The following is a 14,511-nucleotide window of genomic DNA, read 5'->3' as shown; positions in this document are numbered from 1 at the left end:
TCCTATTTACCCTTTTAAAATACTGGCACAACATTAGCTGTCATCCAGTCCTCTGGAACTTCCCCAGTGTACTAAGAGTTATTGAAAATCAGCATTAATGGGCGAGCAAGCTCCTCGGCCAGCTCTTTTAAAACTCCTAGATGCAAGTTATCTGGATCTGCTGCTTTAAAAGTAGCTGCTGTTAACATTCTCCTTAGTCACTCTTGGAATAGAAAGTACTTCTCACCATCATATAACATGAATACATTATCTAAATATTTATTGAATGCTTTGGCCTTCTCTACTTTATTATTGTCAGCTCTACTATTTCCACCTAGTAATGGGCAAATACCATTGATAGGTTTCCTTTTGTTCTGAATATTCTTAAAATGTGTTTTTATTGTCTTTAACTCGGCTGGCCATCGATAATCTCCTTGTGTCCTTTTGCTTCCCTTAGCAATTTTCTACAATCCCTAGCGTCTAATTTATATTTCACCCCATATGTTACATATTGTATATTTTTATAGCTGCTTTCACTTCTCCTCTCAGCCAGGTTGTTTGTTTTTTCCCCCACCTGTGTAGCCTTCTTTCTAGCTTGGGGAATTTGGGCTTTTGGGGCATCTAGCACAATGTTCTTATACAACTCCAAAATATCATTTACAATTTTCTGATTAAATTCTTTCTCCCTGTTCATTTGACTCATCACTGTTTTCAGCTTTGTGAAACTTTTAGAGCACCAGTGTAGATAGAATTATACTGGTTTGGACATTATTCTGTTTGCACATGACAAATGTAATCAAGTCATGGTCACTGGCACCAAAGCATCTTGGGCTTATTCATCATTGCTGCTCCTTAGTAATAAAATAAAAATAGTAATAAGACCCAGCTCTTATCTAGTGCTTTTCATCACTAGACCTCAAAGTGTTTTAGAAAGGTCAGTAACATTATTCCCATTTTACCAATAGGGAAATTGAGGCAGAGAGCTGGGCAGTGACTTGCCCAAGGTCACCCAGCAGGCCACTGGTGCAGCCAGGAATCCTCTCTGGTTTCTATCCCAATGCCCCCCGTTACATGATTCCCAAGCAATTAATCACCCCAGGAATGTGCTCCCTTCCCCCAATCCCACAACTCACAGCTGACCCGACATGCCTCGAATGGCGTGTGATGCAGAACATGTCTGGTGGGATGGGGCCCCGTGGGCCCAGACGACGTGGCACTGCTGGTTTGTATCTAGCAGGGTGTGTGACAGATTTTTGATACCAATCTGTCAGGTGATCAGTCTGAGGCCACAGGATCGTTAAGAGAGGAGATGACGTAACACATCAAGTGTCTAAATTTTAAAGCTTTATTGATAAAATAATAAAATGACAGCAGAGAGTGATGGCGGGGGGTGTTCCCCACGTCACTCAGAGGAAGGAAGAAAGCGTTAGTGCCCCAAGCCCTAACCCACTTTCATACTCACACAGGCACTACCCGAGGCTGGCCAGGCCTGGGTGTAACATAAGAAGAGGGGGAAGGGTGGAGGGAGTTCTGTCCTGTGCGCACAGGTTGTCTGGGTCCGCTGTGATCTCCAAGTTGCTCCAGCTCTCAGGAAGGTTTTAAGTTCCAGGCTCCTTGGGGTGGGTGCTTCGTTCAGGGACTTCTGCTCCTGGTGCCCTCTGTGCCAGTCCAAACCGGCTTTCCATGGTGTCTTCAGTTTTCTCAAAACACCCCGGCTCCAGGGACGCAAGGCTCGGCTCCCCCTCTTGCGGTCTCGCCACTGTTTTCAATCTGTGCAGTCTTAGACCTTGTTTTCTTCTTTGCTGGCCTCGCTGCCTTGCAGGTCTGTGCAGTTGGGTTTTTCTTTGTCACGGCTGTTTGGGCACATTCACGCCCCCGTCTTTCTCGGCTGTGAGCAGCGTCCTTGGGCTGAGGCCAACATCTTATCGTTGGACTGAGCTTGCTAGCTGCAGTGTTGAGTTAATCCATTCTCTGCTGTCTTTCTCCTTCCCTCTTTGGCCTCTTCCAGCCTGCAAAAGAATCTTTCACGCCTTTGACCCTCCCCAAAATGCTTTGCGATGCTTGCAACAGCATTAGCAACATGCAGTGCTGATCTGCCTTCCCCAGGGGAACCCCTGAGGCTGTGAGAGGTGTCTCTGATGCAACATCAGCTGTGACATCCCCCACAGTCAGTGCACGGATGGGGCTTCTCTCTGTGCAGCTCCAGAGGGTGCCCACTGCTTCGCTTGATCTCCAGTTGGGATTCCCAGGTGAGGACTCTCGAGTTGGAGACACAGTCCTGTCATCACCTGGGATAAAGAGGCTGTCTGGGCCTGAGCTGTCCCCTGGGAGTGGAAGACAGGGAACTCAGGAATAGGAACTGCACACAGGGGCGTCACCGATAGCATGAACCCCAGAGCTGAATGCACAACATCCATCTGCCGAGGGGAGGAGATGGGCGAGGACAACTAGGAAAGGGAACAGTGAAGGGAAGGTGATGGGCCTGGGCGGGAGGGGGGAAGGCTGCAGGGGTCTCTCTCTCTCTTTGGATCCCTAAGATCCTTTCTGGCTCAGTCACTAATGACTGGGCTAGATGCAGGATTCTCCAGAGGAGGTTCTCTGGCCTGGGTGATTGAGGAGGCCAGACTGGATGGGCGTAATGGTCCCTTCTAGCCTCAGGACTCTACATTTATGTTTTGTTTTACGGCTCCACAACTCTCTGGTACTCACGGGGCGAATCCCCCCAGGCAGAAAGGGCTGCTCAGAGCCATGGGATGGCAAACACTGCACATTTCCAGCTAAGACCTGCCTCTGCAGAGCTCACAAGAGGAGGCAGTGCTGGGGGAACTTACACCACTTTCCCAGGGTCCCAACATTTAATTTCATTCCTTGATGGGTTCATAAGTGCTTTATCCCATCCCGCATCTGTGTAGATGCTTCTCAGGGTCTCTGGTTCCTCAAGCCCTGGGCAGCTGGGACAAAGGGCTCCTCTCCTCGCTCCAGGCAGGAGATGATGTCAGGCTTGTGAACGGGAATTCCTGTTCATGGGAAAGTCCACAGGTAGGGTCCCAGCAAGCCATATGTCTCACCATTCATGGTTCCATTATTTTAACCCCAGCCACCCTTCTTATGCTCAGAAGGAGGTGGGAGCCGCACAGCTGGGGATATACCAAGGAAGCCTTCTGGGGAGGCAGAGTGTCTGCGAGGGGGGTTGATGTGCCCTGTTAAGACACCAGAGCCTCTATTAAATGGCAGTGGACCCTCTATCTCCAACTCAGAGGGCTAAATCCAATCCTTGCACTGCCACTACGGTCGTCATCCCCCAGCAGCAAGTTACGACTGGGGGGCACAAGCTAAGAGGGGGAAAGACATGTCACCGCCCCACGTGTCTCCCCTGCCGAGTAAACCCCCGCTCCCCCACCCAGCCTGGGAACACTGCGTTCTCCCCACCCCAGGTTACTTGCGGGGAGGAGCCAGGGGGTTCTGTCCTTCTCTCCCTGTACCTCCTCCCTCCCACACGCAAGTTCGACCCGCTCTCCCTGGCAGCCGGGCAGGGAGCGGGACAGAGCCGCTTCTGCCTGAGAGAGCCTGGTGTGGAGGCAGCCTGGGCTCGGTTTCCGGGGGCTCCGGCTCACTTGGCCCCTGTCCCTGCAGCAGGGCCGGGTGTGGGGCAGCCGCCCCAGTTGCCAGGCACGGGGTGAGCAAGCCAGAGTCCCCCTCTCCCCCCCACAGCATGTTTCTGGCCCACTTGGCCCTTGACCCTGGCAGCTGGGGCGGCAGCAGGCTGCCCCCCCCAGGCCTTGCTATGGGGACAGGGGCCAAGGGAGCTGGAGTCCCCTCCCCCTGCACCTGAGCTGAGGCAGGGAGTGGGCTGCCGCTGCCTCCCAGCCAGGCTCTCTCAGGCCATGCGGCTCTGTGCCCAGGTGTGGTACAGGAAACTGCTCCCTGTAGGAATGTGCTACTTACGGGGGACTGAGCATGCTCACGTGAACTGAGCATGCTCAGTAACATCTCCTGAAGCCACTGCCCTTCACCCTGCCCTTATTAGCCGTAAGATTCTGCAGACTGCTTTCTACGGGGGGTTCCAAAGGGGAAAATCGGAGGAGGGGGGTGACCAGGGTCTGAGCAGGGGGTGGACATTGATTGGTCAGGGGAGTCAAGCAGCTGGAGGTCAAGTTAGGAGAGGGGCTGAAGGCAAAATCAGGGATGGCGGGGGAAGGAGCTGGGGTTAAGCCCAGGGGTGAGGCACTGCCAGAGGGTGACAGAGGGCACAGGCAGGGGCAGAGGAGGTAACAGTTACCCCCACTGGACTGAGTCACCAGGGTTTGGGGGGAGGGATAGCTCAGTGGTTTGAGCATTGGCCTGCTAAACCCAGGGTTGTGAGTTCAATCCTTGAGGGGGCCATTTAGGGATCTGGGGCAAAAATTGGGGATTGGTCCGCTTTGAGCAGAGGGTTGGACTAGATGACCTCCTAAGGTCCCTTCCAACCCTGAGATTCTATGATAGGGTGTGGGGAGCAAAGGGGCTTTTTTATTTCCCCTCCCACAGACAGCACCTCTCAGCGCGGGCTTCCCAGGGCTGGGTTCTTAAAGACACAGGCATCCGAATGCCTAGTCCCTGCAGCTCCTCTTTGTCTGATGGAACCGACTGAGATGCTCCAGCAGGAGACTTAATTCAGTGAAACCGGGCCTCCCCTAGACTCCCCTGAACTTCCCCAACACCCCCCAACTAGTCACATGCAGTGTTGCCAGTTTAGTCATTGGTTGGAAATTTGAATTGAAACTGAAAATACACACTTTAAAAGCATAGAAAATGTATGCTACTTTTTCAAGTAGAAGTATTTTATAATAGGTTTGAAAAGTACGAATAAAGACTAGCTTCCTCACACAGCTGTTGTTTTTGCTGATAATGTTGGTGCATTCGTTTCAGCAATGTTGTCCAGCCTTATAATTTAACATTATGATTTGTAAGCAAGGTCAGAATGAGCTCTCCCCAGACAGCTAATGATAAGCCAGGGGAGGGGGAAGGCTTCAGGATCTGACTGTATTTACACGAACTCAGCTATCAATTTTGGCTGCTGTTGGGAGTTTCCAACCTAAACATTTTTATTATAATTAAGTTTTACATAAGAACAGCCACATTGAGCCAGACCAATGGTCCATCTAGCCCTGTAACCTTCCGCCAGTGGCCAATGCCAGGTGCTTCAAAGGGAATTAACAGAACAGGGCAATTATTGAGTGATCCATCCCCTATCATCCACTCCCAGCTTCAGGCCAACAGAGGCTCTCAGAGCTTGGTGTTGCATCCCTGCCCATCCTGGCCAATAGCCGTTGTTGGACATATCCTCCACGAATTTATCTAGTTCTTTTATAATCCTGTTCTAGTTTTGGCCACACAATATCCCCTGGCAAAAAGTTCCACAGGTTGATTGTACGTTGTGTGAAGAAATACTTCCTTTTGTTTGTTTTAAACCTGCTGCCTATTAATGTCATTGGGTGACCCCTAGTTCTTGTGTAATGTGAGGGAGCCTTTCACTTTCTCCACACCAGTCAAAATTGTATAGACCTCTATCATATCCCCCCTTTACAGTCTCTTTTCTAAGCCGGAAAGTCCCCCAGTCTTTTTAATCTCTCCTCATATGGAAGCTGTTCCATACGCCTAATTATTTTAGTTGCCCTTTTCTGTACCTTTTCCAACTCCAATATATCTTTTAGGAGATAGGGTGATCAGGACTGCACGTAGTATTCAAGATGTGAGCATACCATGGATTTATATAGTAAAAGTGGAGGAGCTTGGTTTGCCAGGCTGGTCAGCAAAGCCAATGCTGACAAATTCTGTGAAAAGGCTGCAAAACACCAATCCTCGGGACTGCATTGACATGCAGAAAGCCTTATAAGCCAGTCATGGTCAAAGCCAATTTTAGAACTACTTAATGAGGCTGTTAAGAATGCTGGAGACACAACACAGTTTATGGGAACAAACATGGCTGTCACATCATCCTCTCTCTTTAAGCAAGAGATACCACACACTACAAACTGGAGGCCAATGTTAAGTGCATTGTCATTTGATAATCCTGAAGTTGGACGCTGGTTACAACCAAGACCAGCAAATGCACACTATCTTTCTGCAAGAAACTCAGCTGACTGGCTAGAAGCATGCGGTGCAACAGTGAAAGACTCAGCAGTTGAAAAAGTGAAGAACTCTCTCACTGCATTCAGAAAATGTGCATACATGACTGATGAATGCACCGATGGAAATGGGTGTCAAGTATTAAGTCACTGCGTATATTATCTCGATATCAGTGGTAGGTCAGTAGATGAACTTCTAGATGTTCAGATTACAGAAGACACATCGGCTGCATATGTGACAACCCACATCTTAGAAAGTTAAATGCTTGTCAACTGAACCCCAAACAGATGGCTGCTTGTGCACTTGATGGAGCTGCAAACTTCTCTGGAAGGCATAGTGGAGTACAAGCTTTGCTCAGAGAAAAGTGTAACGCTAATCTCTCCAAAATACACTGCAGAGGCCATCTACTCCAATTAGCGCTAGTACAAGCTGCATGATCTTAAAAAGGCATTTAAAAAGCTATACATTTAATGTCTTCATTATACACTTTTTCAGCAAGAGTCCAAAAGGACTGAACGTCTTGGAAAATATAGAAGATACATTGGGACAGAAGTTCAAATTAGTCCAACCTGGGAAAATCCACTGGCTTTCTCATGAGCGGTCCTTGGCTATTGTCTTAAAATTACTGCAACCATTATTATTGGCTTTGGAAAGTTTCTACCGAGATGGGACAGATTAAGTAGCGAGGCTGGTGGACTACTTTTGCTGCTAAGTTTGGAGAAGACAATCGCCATTCTCTCTTGTAAGTCTACTGTTGAAACCACTTGGGTCATTAAACAATGCCATCCAGGCATCTGCTACAACAGTAGTAGATCTCTGTCCAGCAATGGAAGCTACACTTGGATCAGTCAGAGAGATATCCATTGAAAATGTACTGGAAGAAGCAAAGACTTCAGTTCAGAAGTTGATTAATTAGGGCACTTATATTAACTCCTTAAATGAAGACAAGAAGTGTTTGTTAAGCCAGCTGAAAAAGTAAAGTACACTAACTTCATTCTTACATCTCTACAACAACTTTTGGATTCCATCAACCTTTACGTAGCTTGTACAGATGCCTGTCTTATAAAACACCGACAGTTGAGTGGAGTGAGGCACTACCAGCAATGGGGCTGCCATGTGATCAGGACAGTATATAGAGAATTTGAACACAGAGTGGAATATCATACAATGAACGAATGTAGATTTGATTTCAACTTCTTCTTTATCATCGCTAATGGTTTGACCCATTTTTGTGCTATGTTTCCTGGGATGAAAGAAGTAGGAATTCATCTCTTTCTACTCCCAGTCACAACAGCTACAGTTGAGCGTTCTTTTTCCTCATTGAATAGAATTTTGTGTTCTGAAAGAAATCACCTTGTGCCTGATCATGAGCATATCATGAAGGACTGGCAGTCCCTGACACACGGGAAGCCACCAAAAATGAATGCACTGCATTTGAGAAATTAATTAACAGAGTTGTCCAAAATTACATGAAACCAAGGAGGATATAGGTACAGTGCTTCATATTAGGCTTGTATAGCCAACTGTAATTTGTGTGATGATTTAAAAGCATGAGTTAAATCTAATAAAATGGTTGTGAAACATTTTTCAGTTTTTACTATGGTGCCATACAGCCCACCTTTGCCCTTACAGTTTCGCCCCTCATCGGTCCTGACCCCTCCCCCTGTATTTTTGAACTCACACCCTAATTTCTGTGGAAAGCACTGCAGTGAAATATATTTTCTGTGCGATACTTGTTCATATCACATTCTCTCAACTGCACTATTCAGCATCAATTCTCCTCCTAATGTAAATAGCAGGGTAGGCTGGTTTATTTTGCTAGGCTGCTCCGCTGACTCATTTGATTGTGGGAGAAGCCTGAACCTCTAAAGAGCTATTCACCTCACTGAAAACTCCACGTCAGTTTTTCAGTCAAACTCTTTGCCTCCTCACCAAGCTTTGTCTGAGTTTAAGATCCTCAGTAGCAACAGTTATAATCATCCTATGCCATGTTTTATAGAGCTCATGAGCACTTTACCAACTGCAGGCTCAGGTATGGCTCTAAAGCTTGAGCAAGGGTGTGGAGGAGGAGACGGTGGTACAACTTCAGGCAGCAGTGGTAGGAGCAGAGTTTGTGCTGGTGGAAGCCGGGGAAGCTCTGGGGCCACCAGAGCACTGGGGAGTGAGGGTTGCCCTCACCAGTACAGAATGGGTGTAGCAGCCTACACTCCACACAGTGCCTGGCTCCTCAGGGGTGCTCAGAACAGCTGGCAGGGCCATCTGCCCCTCTCCGTCTGCCATCAGGGTATTTAGGCAGCAGCAACATTATAGCTTCCACATGCATGGGAGTGTTTGGGGGAAGGAAAGGGCATTTTGGCCCTCTTCTCACCTCCACCACCACTAATGCCTCTGTGTGATGGCAGCCAGGTTTTGACCCTGTAATAAACAGATAGGAACTGCTTCTGCCAGGAAAAATTTCAGGTGAGTTTAGCTGGCCTTCTGTAAGGGAAACAGGAAATGAAAAATACTTCTCTCTCCTTTCTACCCAACCCCAAGAGAATAAGATATAGCTGCATGGAGTCAAAGCCATCTGGCTCATTTTCACCCTACAGACTTCAAAATCTCTTTCTGACCAAGCCCTTGCATCCCCAATGAGATATTACCCCCAGGAGCTGGCTGGAATCTACGCTCCCTTTGATCAGAAACTCTTCTCAGTCAAGGCAACAGGACAAGTGCGTTGCTACCTGTGCCTGCCTGCCGAGTTGATGAACTGTAATGGCCAGAGATCGCACCAGCCTAGACGTATACTGAAGGTGAATGTTAGGGGACTTATTCCTTCACCCGCTTCCTTCCCTGGTCCTTCTCGCATGAACAGAGAGCAACAATATCCGAAGTCCAAAGGTGCAAACAATTTGACGTTTATTGGGGTGAACTTCCAGCAAGCATGATTCCAGTTTCCTTCCTTAGTGTCCTCCTTCCCCGCTCTGACACCACAGAGCCTTACACCTGTGTCCTTGTTCCCATTCCTGCCCTTAGCCAAACATGATTCCAATTTCCTTACCCACATTCCCTGTTCCCATCTCCCCCACCCACACACCCACCCCCTCACTTCCTGATTGACTGCAGACTATACAGTAAAACTTGAGTTCTGCTTAGCTATACCTTCACCAATCATTTTCCTGAAATTTAACTAACCAATCCTAAAATATTGTCACATGATTATGTAACCAATTATATCCCACCACCTTAATTAGTTTACACTCAGCAAAATTAATTATACAGCAGATAGGAACAATCACAGAACCAGACAGAGATTATACAGACAAACAATAGCGAAGTGGGAACTATAATGACAAAACAATACAGAAGTGAGGATTTCACATCCCAGCTATTGATAAGTGAGTTCTTGCCAGACTGGATGCTATCAAACTAAGTTTCCTTTTACATTTTCTAGGCACTTCCTTTTCTCTGGAGGTGATAGGCACTATCAGGACAGGACTGTATTCCTAACAGCCCAATAGCACCTTATTTCAATGTGACTAGTTTGGAATGTGAAGATGTGACTGTTCGCTTCCCAGTTTATGTCTGCCTGTTGCTTAGCCAAAGGCCTTAGCCTAAGAACAGGGCCTCAGACTATCACAGTAAGAGAAGGCCCTTACTCCGGCAGACAGTGATTTTGATTCTTACTTTTATCTCTCTCTAACTAGCCAAGTGATAAGAATACACCTAAATTCTTGGAGTATAGGCCTTTACAGACAGACCTGAATATCTATATCCTAACAGCGAACCCTAAGGAATTTAAGAGTTTAAATTATCCTCCACACGTCCGGCATCCCACTACAATGAATCCAGGCTGGGTCGTTTGGAAGCCGAACACTTTATGCTTCCATCCCACACCACTGTAAAGTTTTAGCAAATTAGGACAAGTCAGCAAATAAGAACAACCTTATTTATCAGTAATTGCTAATGGTAACCAAATTCCTACAAATAGTAGTTTCACACATCCTATGGTGTAAGAAACTGCTATCTGTCAGAATTAGCTACATCAGCTAGCCGTTTTTAGCAAATTAGGACAAGTCAGTAAATAAAAACAACCTTATATTCTTGGTGGTGATGGGGGACTTCAGCTACTCAGACATCTGTTGGGAAAATAACACAGCAGGGCACAGATTATCCAACAAGTTACTGGAATGTATTGGAGACCATTTTTTATTTCAGAAGGTGGAGAAAGCTACTAGGGGAGAGGCTGTTCTAGATTTGATTTTGACAAACAGGGAGCAACTGGTTCAAAATTTGAAAGTGGAAGGCAGCTTTGGTGGAAGTAATCATGAAATGATAGAGTTCATGATAACAAGGAAGGGTAGGAGGGGGAACAGCAAAATAAAGACAATGGATTTCAAGAAGGCAGACTTTAGCAAACTCAGGGAGTTGGCAGGTAAGATCCCATGGGAAGCAGGTCTAAGCACCACTCCCCACCTGAATTATGGTGAGTTTGATATCCAGGTAATATTTTGCACCTTCCATCTGAGATTCTCTACAGTTTACAAATGTGTATTTAGCCTTACAATATCTCTTTGAGATAACACTTACCTATTTGTTGTTATTCCTATTGTACAGCTGAGGAAATATAGACTCAGAGACTGGCTCAAAATTATAGAAATGTGCTGGAGGGGACTTCTGGGAGCTCTCGGAAGCCCATTATTAAAACAAAGGTGAGCACTGTGTTCAATGCAAGGTCACACAGGATGTCTGTGTTAGATCCAGGAATAGAAGCCCAGGATCTAAGGGAAGGTCATGCCTGACTAATCTAATCGCCTTCTATGATGAGATTACTGGTTCTGTGGATGAAGGGAAAGCAGTGGATGTATTGTATCTTGACTTTAGCAAAGCTTTTGATACGGTCTCCCACAGTATTCTTGTCAGCAAGTTAAAGAAGTATGGGCTGGATGAATGCACTATAAGGTGGGTAGAAAGTTGGCTAGATTGTCGGGCTCGACGGGTAGTGATCAATGGCTCCATGTCTAGTTGGCAGCCGGTGTCAAGTGGAGTGCCCCAGGGGTCGGTCCTGGGGCCGGTTTTGTTCAATATCTTCATAAATGATCTGGAGGATGGTGTGGATTGCACTCTCAGCAAATTTGCGGAGGATACTAAACTGGGAGGAGTGGTAGACACGCTGGAGGGCAGGGATAGGATACAGAGGGACCTAGACAAATTGGAGGATTGGGCCAAAAGAAATCTGATGAGGTTCAATAAGGATAAGTGCAGGGTCCTGCACTTAGGACGGAAGAACCCAATGCACAGCTACAGACTAGGGACCGAATGGCTAGGCAGCAGTTCTGCGGAAAAGGACCTGGGGTGACAGTGGACGAGAAGCTGGATATGAGTCAGCAGTGTGCCCTTGTTGCCAAGAAGGCCAATGGCATTTTGGGATGTATAAGTAGGGGCATAGCGAGCAGATCGAGGGACGTGATCGTCCCCCTCTATTCGACATTGGTGAGGCCTCATCTGGAGTACTGTGTCCAGTTTTGGGCCCCACACTACAAAAAGGATGTGGATAAATTGGAAAAAGAGTCCAGTGAAGGACAACAAAAATGATTAGGGGTCTGGAACACATGACTTATGAAGAGAGGCTGAGGGAACTGGGATTGTTTAGTCTGCGGAAGAGAAGAACGAGGGGGGATTTGATAGCTGCTTTCAACTACCTGAGAGGTGGTTCCAGAGAGGATGGTTCTAGACTATTCTCAGTGGTGGAAGAGGACAGGACAAGGAGTAATGGTCTCAAGTTGCAGTGGGGGAGGTTTAGGTTGGATATTAGGAAAAACTTTTTCACTAGGAGGGTGGTGAAACACTGGAATGCGTTGCCTAGGGAGGTGCTGGAATCTCCTTCCTTAGAAGTTTTTAAGGTCAGGCTTGACAAAGCTCTGGCTGGGATGATTTAATTGGGGATGGGTCCTGCTTTTGAGCAGGGGGTTGGACTAGATGACCTCCTGAGGTCCCTTCCAACCCTGATATTCTATGATTCTATGATCTGATTCTTTTCTAACTTATACTGATTTTTACACTAGTGTGACCAGATTGGCTTCAGTACAGTTACTTGAGATTAATACTAGTGTAAATGATGGGACTTTGGGCCCCTGGTTTCCCCTCTCCCAATCCTGTGATCTACTCATAGCTCCACATCTGAATTTTGCACCTTGAACCAGAGCGGGTGGTAGGCTATGCAAGCAGTGAGGGTCAACAAAGCATTTTCTTACCCATGGTTCCCATTACATTCCACGTTGGTAAAATCCCATGGGCAGCAAGTCTAAGGGGAAAAACAATTGACGACAGTTGGCAGTTTTTCAAAGAGACATTATTAAGGGCACAAGAGCAAACTATCCCATTGCATAGGAAAGATAGGAAGTATGACAAGAGACCACCCTGGCTTTACCAGGAGATCTTCAATGATCTAAAACTCAAAAAAGAGCCCTACCAAAAGTGGAAACTTGGTCAAATTACAAGAATGAATATAAACAAATAACACAAGTATGTAGGGACAAAATTAGAAAAGCCAAGGCATAGATCAAACTAGCTAGGGACATAAAAGGAAACAAGAAAGTGTTCTACAAATACATAGGACACAAGAGGAAGACCAAGGACAGGGTAGGCCCGCTACTCAATGAGGGGGGAAAAACAATAACAGAAAACATGGAAATGGCAGAAGTGCTTAATGATTTCTTTGTTTCGGTTTTTGCCAAGAAGATTGGTGTTGATTGGACGTCTAACATAGTGAATGCCAGTGAAAATGAGAGACGATCAGAGGCAAAAATAGGGAAAGAACAAGTTAAAAATTACTTAGACAAATTAGTTGTCTTCAAGTCACCAGGGCCTGATGAAATGCATCCTAGAATACTCAAAGAACTGACTGAGGAGATATCTAAGCCATTAGCAATTATCTTTGAAAAGTCATGGAAGACTGGAAAAGGGCAATTATAGTACTAATCCATAAAAAGGGAAATAAGGACAACCCAGGGAATTACAGACCAGTCAGCTTAACTTGTGTACCCAGAAAGATAATGGAGCAAATAATTAAGCAATCAGTTTGAAAACATCTCGAAGAAAATAAGGTGATAAGTAACCGTCAGCATGGATTTGTCAAGAATAAATCATGTCAAACCAACCTGATAGTTTTCTTTGACAGGGTAACAAGCCTTGTGGATAGGGGGGAAGTGGTAGATGTGGTGTATCTTGACTTTAGTAAAGCTTTTGATACTGTCCCGTGTGACCTTCTCATAAACAAACTTGGGAAATGGAACCTGGATGGAGCTACAATAAGGTGAGTGCAAAACTGCTTGGAAAACCGTTCCCAGATCATAGTTATCAGTGGTTCACAGTCATGCTGGAAGGGCATAACAAGTGGGGTCCCGCAGGGATCAGTTCTGGGTCTGGTTCTGTTCAATATCTTCATTAATGATTTTGATAATGTCATAGAGAGTACACTTACAAAGTTTGCGGAGAATACCAAGCTGGGAGGGGTTGCAAGTGCTTTGGAAGATAGAACTAAAATTCAAAATGATCTAGACAAACTGGAGAAATGATCTGAAGTAAATACGATGAAATTCAATAAGGACAAATGCAAAGTACTCCACTTAGGAAGGAACAATCAATCAGTTGCACACATACAAAATGGGAAATGACTGCCTAGGAAGGAGTACTGCGGAAAGGGATCTGGGGGTCATAGTGGACCACAACCTAACATGAGTCAACAGTGTAACGCTGTTGCAGAAAAACAAACATAATCCTGGGATATGCTAGCAGGCGTGTTTTAAGTAAGACACGAGAAGGAATTCTTCCACTCTGCTCCATGCTGATTAGGCCTCAAGTGGAGTATTGTGTCCAGTTTTGGGCGCCACATTTCAGGAAAGATGTGGACAAATTGGAGAAGGTCCAGAGAAGAGCAACAAAAATGATTGAAGGTCCAGAAAACATGACCTATGAGGGAAGATTGAAACATGATAACAGTTTTCAAGTACATAAAAGGTTGTTAAAAGGAGGAGGGAGAAAAATTGTTTTTCTTAACCTCTGAAGGTGGGACAAGAAGCAATGGGCTTAAACTGCAGCAAGGGCGATTTAGGTTGGACATTAGGAAAAACTTCCTGTCAGAGTGGTTAAGCACCGGAATAAATTGCCCAGGGAGGTTGTGGAATCTCCATCATTGGGGATTTTTAAGAGCAGGCTGGAGAAACACCTGTCAGGGATGGTCTAGATAACACTTAGTCCTGCCAGGAGTGCAGGGGCCAACACAAGAGTGCAGGGCACAAACTGCTATCTGTCGGCATTTGCTACAGCAGACAGCCGTCTTTGACAACAGCAGTTTTCTACCTTACATTTCCCTAACTGCTACAGGGATCACATTGCTACGGGGAGTCGTTTCCGACACTGCAGGCCGGCGGAACCATCGACCCA

The sequence above is a fragment of the Eretmochelys imbricata genome, chromosome 11 (genome assembly GCF_965152235.1).
Source record: "Eretmochelys imbricata isolate rEreImb1 chromosome 11, rEreImb1.hap1, whole genome shotgun sequence".
NCBI classification, from domain to species: Eukaryota; Metazoa; Chordata; order Testudines; family Cheloniidae; genus Eretmochelys; species Eretmochelys imbricata.
This window is presented reverse-complemented; position numbering follows the sequence as displayed.